This window comes from Rattus norvegicus, chromosome 13, assembly GCF_036323735.1.
Source record: "Rattus norvegicus strain BN/NHsdMcwi chromosome 13, GRCr8, whole genome shotgun sequence".
Lineage (NCBI taxonomy): Eukaryota > Metazoa > Chordata > Mammalia > Rodentia > Muridae > Rattus > Rattus norvegicus.
In genome coordinates this window covers 34,388,128-34,396,343 of record NC_086031.1, presented here as the reverse complement: position 1 = coordinate 34,396,343, position 8,216 = coordinate 34,388,128, and the positions used below count along the sequence as shown (strand labels likewise).

Genomic DNA, 8,216 nt, shown 5'->3' with positions numbered 1-8,216 from the left:
AAACCATTCCTCTGGCTCAGCTTGAATTGAAGTCCCTCCTGCCCCGTAGGGATGGGCAGAACTGGAGAGCAGCTGCCCCTGGGTAAACTATGGTGGCTCAACACCTTTCTCTTCTCCCAAATCATCACCATGATTGAACTGTACATGCATGCAACAAGGGTGGCACAGAACCTCACAGGCTAGTGAGAACTACACCAGAATAGAGACTACCTCCCACTGAACATGTGCAGTGCAATTCACAGGAGTGTGTGCTGGAGAACTGAGTCAAAGATAGAGGGTCAAGTAGGGGACATTGTGCAAGGAGATGGAGACCAATATAGCCCTGCAAGAACCTCTATGACTTGGGTCTCTGTCATTTATCCATTCAACGAGTGGTTTGGGGCATGACTCACATGTCAATCAAAGAAACCAGTGAGTGACCTGAAGGAGCTCAAGGACCAGAGCTGAGGGCAGGAGGGGTGTTGTGTGACACTATTCCTTGGGGTACATGAACAAACTTCTTCTCATACCAGAGAAGTAATAACACAGCTAAGTAACAATTCCAACAAAATCCACCTTGGTGAACCAGTGAGAGCCTTGTAAGAGCTGGAACTGAGCTGTGATTGCCCCAACCTAGGCAGGGAAAGGGATCCAAGAGTAGCGATCCATATCCATGAGGTAAAAAGCAGAGAAGGAAAGCGATGGATGTGGGGATGGGAAAAACAGACAGAGAAAAACTCTGGCATCCCTTTACCCAGATCCCAGCCAGGCTGTGGGAAGGAGCTCCTTGAGGGTGATGCTGGTATCTGAGACCAATGTGTATCAGTCAGGCTTCTCCAGAGGAACAAACCAATAAAGTGAATGCATATTGAAAGGGGATTTTATTCAATTAGCTTACACAATAAGAGCTAGGTATTCCAACAATGGCCGTCTTCACACTGTAGAGAGTGAAGATTCAGGGGTTGCTCAGCCGTGAACTCGCATGACTCAGCCATCCCAACCTGTTGCCAAAGGCTTGGAGGATTCTTGGATACTCATGGCTCTTCAGCCCAGGCTATAAGTCCAAAGAAACTGGGTTCTATGTCAAGGAAGGACGGTGGCAACAGAAGCAGTGGCAGCAGCACTGGCAGAGGCACTTGCCAGAAAGAGACAAAGGCAAGAAGGCAAAATATTAAAAGCATTTCACTAGGACTCTACATTCAGGAAGGTACCATGCAAATTTAGGGTGGGGCTTCCCACTTTAATTAACCTAATCAAGAAAATCCCTTACAGGCAGGCCTTGAGGTTTACCTAATGTAGATAATATCTCACTGGTATATCCAGAGGCCTGGCTCAAGGAGGGTTCTAGATCAGCAGTTCTTAACCTGTGAATCTCAACTCCGTTGGAGCTGGAACAACCCCTTACTAGGGTTGAATATCAGATGTCCTGCATATCGGATATTTACATTAGGATTTTTTGACAGTAGCAAAATTAGTTATGAAATAGCAACAAAAATATTTTTATGGCCAGGGGTCACCACAACATAAGGAACTTTATTAATGGATCCCAGAATCATGAAGCTTGTGAACCACTGCTCTAGATCCTGCAGATCTAATTGAGATTAACCATACGCATGCACCATTTAAGGATGGGTCGTGGTGGCTATGATGCAGTACCCCAATCTAGTCATGCATACCCCGCCAGCCTTAGTTTGGCATTTCTTTCACCTGGATTTCCCTGCAGGTAGCAGAAAGCTCACTGTTTATTAAGTCCCTGCTGGGTGGCAGGCACGGAGCCAGTACACTGTCTCCAGCACTGTTTAATCATTTCTTTCATCCTAGAAAGTTCCCTGGTCTTTGAAGATGAGGAAAAAGGCTCAGAGAAGAGTTTAGCCTGCAAAGGGGGAGGAGAGCAGAGAGGCAATGTCCTTATTGGTCAATCACAGGCACAAGAGCAGTTTTGTCTCTACCCTCCCACCCCCAGCCATCACTTTCACTTAGACAGTAGGGAATCCACCCACACAGAGGAAAGAAGCGAGGTGAGAGCTAAAGATACAGCTCCAATGGTAGAGAACTTACCAAGCATCCACAAAGCCATCCATTCCATCCACAGCCCTGCACAAGCCGAGCATGGCGGTGTACATATCTCCTCCCGACACTTCAGACGTGAAGTAGGGAGCCCCCGGAGTTCAGCTACATAGTGAGTTCAAAGTCCGCCTGGGCTACCTGAGACCCTGTCTCAGAGAAGAAAAGGGACATGAGAACCTGAAGCCACGAAAGTAAAACCACGCTGTGTGCTTACCGCTTAACTCTAAACCTTTGAACATGAATCATAGCTGTAGGAGCTTCCTGGTGGGGTTTTGTGTGAATACGGGGAAGGGAGGACAAAGACTCCAAGAGATCATTCCGGCTTAGACTTGTGCCTCCTTCTCACCACCAAACCTGGGGTCAAGATAAAGAGCCAAGGGCTATGGTTCTGTTGTTTAACATGTTTAACATGCTTTCATGTTTATGAAAGCAGACCAGATCCCGAGAAGTCCTACCTTCCCATCCTCCTGCCTCTGTGCCCACAGATGTGAACTTTTAAAGATTATTGTATTGATTTATTTTGAGAACTAGGGGTACATGATGTGTACTGTGTGTGTGGAAACTACAGGAAGGCTCTTCCTCTGCCTTGTTTCTCTCTCTCTCTCTCTCTCTCTCTCTCTCTCTCTCTCTCTCTCCTTCCGCCTCTACACTGCATATCTATGAAATGTCTGATTCTATCCCACTCTGAGTACAAGGTTGGGGTTATTGGATGACAACCCATTGGTTCCAGGTTCTAAGATAGAACTCCAACTCTAGTTGTTGCACGAAAAGCACTTTCCATCCACTGAGCTATGTCAGCCTCCTCAGCAGCATTGACTTTGAAAGTCCCTTACTGTCTTCCTGGCCTCCTCCTGCAGTCCTTGTTGGCCACTTCGTGATGCCTCCTACCTAGCTTGCATTCTTCATGCTGCACTCCAGCAGCCTTCCCCCACCCCTCATCCTCTAGAAAATAACTTCCCAATGATTTGCTTAGTGGAAACATCCAGCTCCCTGGGAATTCACTCCCTTGCTTGAAAAGAAATGACTTCCTCCTCTTAGGCTGCTGGGAGAGGCTGGCACCTGAGTTGTGGGAACTTCAAAGACAGCACACGTTTCAGCTCCAGAAATGGCTGGGGACCCTCCCCCTGCCTCTGCCTGGACTCATACCAATTCCACGGCCACCTGCGGGAAGAGCTCTCTGCATGTGTTTTAATAAGCCTAAATGTCTGAGTCCACCTTAGCTGTATCTGAGGATAGGCATGGATGTCCAAAAGGTCTAATGCTTTCAACATCCCTAAGATCAGCCTCAGGGCCTGGGAGATGCTCATCACCAAGCTGGATGATCTAAGCCTCCTGCCCAGAATCATCTGTACTGTGGAAGGAAACAACGGACTCCTTTAAGTTCCCTCTGACCTTGTGTGTGTGTGTGTGTGTGTGTACTATATATGCATGCAGAGTAGCATGTTCATGAGCGTGAACACAAACAAATAAATGGATAAATAAGTAAATATATAAAGATATAAAAGGAATAAAAAGCCTTGGGAGGCAGAGGCAGGAAAGGAAACCTATATTTGGAGGTCTTGGGTCCCTGGATTCAGTGGGTAATATTTATGACTGAGTGAGAAGTCACCCCAAAAGCAGCCATGGCACTCTCCGATCACAGGCTGGCCTTTTTAAGATAACCTTTAGGTTCACATTTTAAACATCCTATGGAGATTCTTTCCTTGCTTAAGAAGAAGGGGGGAAGCCTTGAAGGCAGCTGTTTTCTATCTGCAGCTGGATTCTGCCACACAACTGTTTCACCTTTAGCAACTTTGTCAAGCTTAATTTGAGAGTAATCTGACTGCAGGTGTCAGGTAGGGACAGGACACTTCCAAGGACCAAGATCCCCACAGAGGGGTCAGTTTAAGTATCCAGGGTAGGAGGAAGCATTGTTCAGAAGGCAGGAAGCCAGAGCACCACAGACTGGCTATGGAGCGCCAAGTTCACCCCCACAACTCCACCATGGACTCCAGGAGATAATGCCTACGGGCAGAAGGAATGGGGTTTTCATTGCCAGGTCCCCAGTAACATAAAAACTTACAAACACCCTCCGTAAATCATGCCGTGACAGCTACCGGGCTTGTCCAACGTTAAACATAAGGGACTCTTCTTTTAAGTGGGGCTGCAGTTGCAGGCGGCACCATCTCCAGTCCTCAAACATCTGTAGTTCATCTTATCGTTTGAAGAAATATATGAGTTTCACTGTCTTTTTTTTACTTCTAAGCCTTTTGCAGCTTCTGCTCCTTGACTTGTTTGAACACCATCTGCTATGTATAAAATTGGGGGTTGGGGGTACACTGTGGAAAAAGAACATTTGGGAGATCTGTGGATAGAGAGAAAAAGCAAACACTTCTGTGGGCATCGGAGGCCATCCACTTTCCTTTCTCAGCACCAGACCCTAGTGGGCGTTGAACTTGGGGAGCTGCCCTTGGCTTAGGCTAGAGCTTGCTCTGGGTTTTGAGGTGTTTGCTTATTTTATTTATTAGTGTGTATGTGGTTTACCTGTGTGGAGTGTGTATATGTGGTTTCTGTGTATGCAGGTGTATGAATGCAGGGGCCAGAAAGGACAACTTCAGATTCTGCTCTATGCCCCTGAAGCAGAGTATCTCACAGATCCAGGAGCTAAGCTGGCAGCTGACCCCAGTGATCCTCATGTCTCCATGAAGCACAACGTTAAGGTTACAAGCGCCTACACAGCCACAATGGACTCTTTACCCACATGCTGGGGATCTGAACACAGGCTCTCTCTCTCATACAGCAAATGGTCTTACCTGCTGAGCCATGTCTGAAGCACCCTCATTCTGGGTTGGTCTGGTGCTGGTTAATTCCTTACAAAATAGGAGAAACCATAGTGGCATCCAGAGTTCAGCACAGGTGATTCTCAGGGTCCTTAAAGACAGGGAAACCCACTTCAGGTTTGACCAAGCCCCTCCAAAATGTCTGGACATGGGAAGGAAGCTAAATTGTGACCCTTGGAGCTAGCAGTAGATTAAGAAGGCTAGTGGAGAGAGTGTATGTCATAGCATAAAGTCACCACAGGGTGGTACAAACTGCAGTGTACGTTCTCCCTTGGGCTTGTGTCTCAGAGAAGCTGAAGGGCAGAGCACCAGGCAACTAGGCTGAAAATAAGGACAGCAGGGGGGCTCGCCGCTGCTCCTGCTTCCCAAGCAGAGGTGTCTGAACTGAAGCAAGCAGTCTACGGGCGCCAGATGTTTGAACACTTGACCCCTAAATTAATCACCACCTCTTTGTACCCTAGGCCATGCCTGGCCCAGTTGCTTCAGCCCTAACATGGTCCAGGCAACACACATAGCTCAAATTCCAGGAAGCCGCATTCTATTGGCCAGGAAATTAATTTAAATGATGTTTTTAGTGGCCAGAATGTCACTATGGATGAACGAAGCCAACAGTGAGGACAGAGATTGTACACTAACTCTGGAAGGGTTTTGCTACAAGCAGCTGTCGACCAAGAACTGTTCGGAGAATGTAAAGGCCCCCACAGCAAATTTTAACTTCCCACCAAGGGAAACTCCTTAATAAAACTGACAAAAGGATTGGGGATCTGGCTTGATCAACAAAGTTCTTGTCAAGCAAACAGGAAGACTTGAGTTCTACCCATAGAACTAGTGCATAAAGACTGGACATGGTGTCAAATCCTACAATCCCAGCACACAGGAGATGGAGGCAGGTGGATCCCTGAGGGACTTTCGGGCCAGTCAGCCAGTCTACCTGATGAATTGCAGGCCAGTGAGATACCCCCCAAAACACACACACACACACACACACACACACACACACACACACACACAAAGAGTAGACTATTCCTCAAGAATCAACACCCAAAGTTGCCATCTGACCTTCATGCAGGTGCACACATGTTCACACAGGCCTACACACATGAGCACACACACACACACACACACACACACACCACTGCACCACACCAATAGCAAGACTAAGGGTGTAGACCAATGATAATACACTTGCCTGAGATGGATAAGACTCTCCCCATTGCAAAAAAAAATATTTTAACTGATTAATGACCCTCAAAACTTTCATTATTTTCAACAGTATTGATTTTATTACTACAACTGGTAAGAAGACGGTGTGACTTTCTAGCTTAGTTCTTGGTGAGTTCTCTTCTTTATTTCTTCCACTAAACCCCCGGATAGGCCTGCATTCAAGGTTCAGATATGGTCTTGACCCACAGTTCTTCGTTTTGAAAACACATTACATTTTCAAATAAAATGTAGGTGTGCATGCAAGTGAGTGTAGGTGCCTTCGAGACCAAAAGACATTAGCAGATCCCCTGGAGCTGGTGTTGCAGGCAGTTGCAAGCCATCCAGGTGCTGAGAACTGTACGTGGGTCTCTTAGCTGCTGTGCTATCTCACCAGCCCCCTTGGGCTACGGTTTTTAAAACAATTTTAATCCTTTGTCTCTGAAATGCTATATGAAGATACCATTAGATCTTGTGGGTTAGGTTGCTTGCTTTGGTTTGGGGATGGGAGATCTGATCCAGGACTCGGTGCATGCCAGGCAGTTGCTCTACCACTGAACTGTGTACCAGCACTCTGCTTCTTAATGACGGGCTGATTCCTCAGAGTTCCAGCTATGTGGGGTAACCCACTTGGGTCTCACTTAAGCATGAGGCGTTACCTACCATGGGAAAGAAAAGAGGTGCTACAGTGGTCCCTTTCATATTAACAGAGAGCTGTCGGTGTCTCCCTGTCATCTGTCCCAAAATCATCCCCATCAAATTAGTGGAAGGATCTAGGCAAGTAAGTGCGGAGATATTTGGGGGCTAATATTACAAATTTAACCAAGCATGTCTGTGTGTGTCGGGGCTATATTTTGATGAGATAAAAGAAATTTTACCCCTGCAGGAAACAGGAGAGGACCCTGTCAATCACATTGTGTGTGTGTGTGTGTGTGCATGTTCGAGTGTTATGCAGGTGCATGTAAGCTTAGAGGCTAGAGGTCCACTCAGATGTTCTTCCTCTGGATCTATTCATCTTGTTTTCTGAGACATGATCTCTCACTGTCTTGGAACATCTCATGATGGCTACACTGGCTGCCATTCCTCAGGGAACCCACCTATCTCTGTCTCTTGAAAGGCTGGGATCCCAAGCCTGCTACCCCACTCCTCGCTGTTGCTGATGGCTTGCTTGCTTGTTTATTTTTCATATAGGTCCTGGAGAACGAACTCAGGTCCTCACACTCGCACAGCCAGCACTTTATTGCCTGAGCCAATTCCCCAGCTCTCAGCCACTCTTAAAAGCTGAGAAAATAAACCAAGTGTCAGGGTATAGGCACATACCTTTAATCCCAGTACTAAGAAGACAGAGGCAGTCAAATCTCTGTGAGTTCAAGGTCAGCCTGCACTACATAGCAAGAAAACCAGAAATTACAGGTTTTAGCCACTCGGCAAAGAGAGAGGCTCAGCAGAGCAGGGGCAGAGGCTGGTCATAGTGAGTCCACAGGAGCATAGCTCTCCCCTGAGCTGCCCACCAACTGTTTGCTCTGAGATGGTGGTCAGGATGTGCCTGTGAGCTTTAATGCACAAGGCCCCACATCTGTGCTGCCACACCACCTCTCTGACAGTTGCAGATGTCTGAAGATAAAGTGCCTCTTGCTTGAGGAACTGCGTAACTAGGAGCCCCAGAAGGAATCCTGAACACTGTTTAAAAAGACATCTGTCTTGAAGCAGTTTCAGCATCTCAATCGCCTGTTTACAAGTCTGGCTGGATGGGTTTTGAGGAACTTGGGCTATTTTAAGGGACTAGTTTTTACGTCCATTTATTCTGTGTGTGTGTGTGTGTGTGTGTGTGTGTGGAGACCAGAGGCCTATTCTGGGGTCTTCTTTTATCTTTCTCCACCACCTGTTGGGCAGGGGTTGGGTGGAGGCAGGGTTTCTCCGTGAAGCTGGAGCGCATCCATCTGGACAGACTAGCTGGCTAACAAGGACCAGCATCTTCCTGTCTACCTCCCCAGCTCTGGTCTTTGTAGGTACATCATGCTTGAATTTCTTCGTGTACATGCTGGGGAATCTGAACTCAGGTCTTCATGCTAGTAAGAGCAAGCACACTGTATTAACTGAACCATCTCCCAAGCCCTGCATTAATCATCAAAATCTCTCAGCTTTGCCTTG

The 8,216-nt window shown here is 47.1% G+C and overlaps 1 long non-coding RNA gene across 1 annotated transcript; it reads right to left on the bottom strand.

Annotated features, from left to right (window-relative positions):
- Positions 1-600: 600 nt before the first annotated feature.
- On the bottom strand, positions 601-7,872 carry LOC134481552 (uncharacterized). Its single transcript, XR_010057189.1, has 3 exons — positions 4,839-7,872; positions 2,038-2,192; positions 601-1,852 (listed from the first exon to the last, which is right to left on the bottom strand). It is a non-coding gene; the product is annotated as an uncharacterized LOC134481552 (long non-coding RNA).
- Between the last annotated feature and the right edge of the window lie 344 nt (positions 7,873-8,216).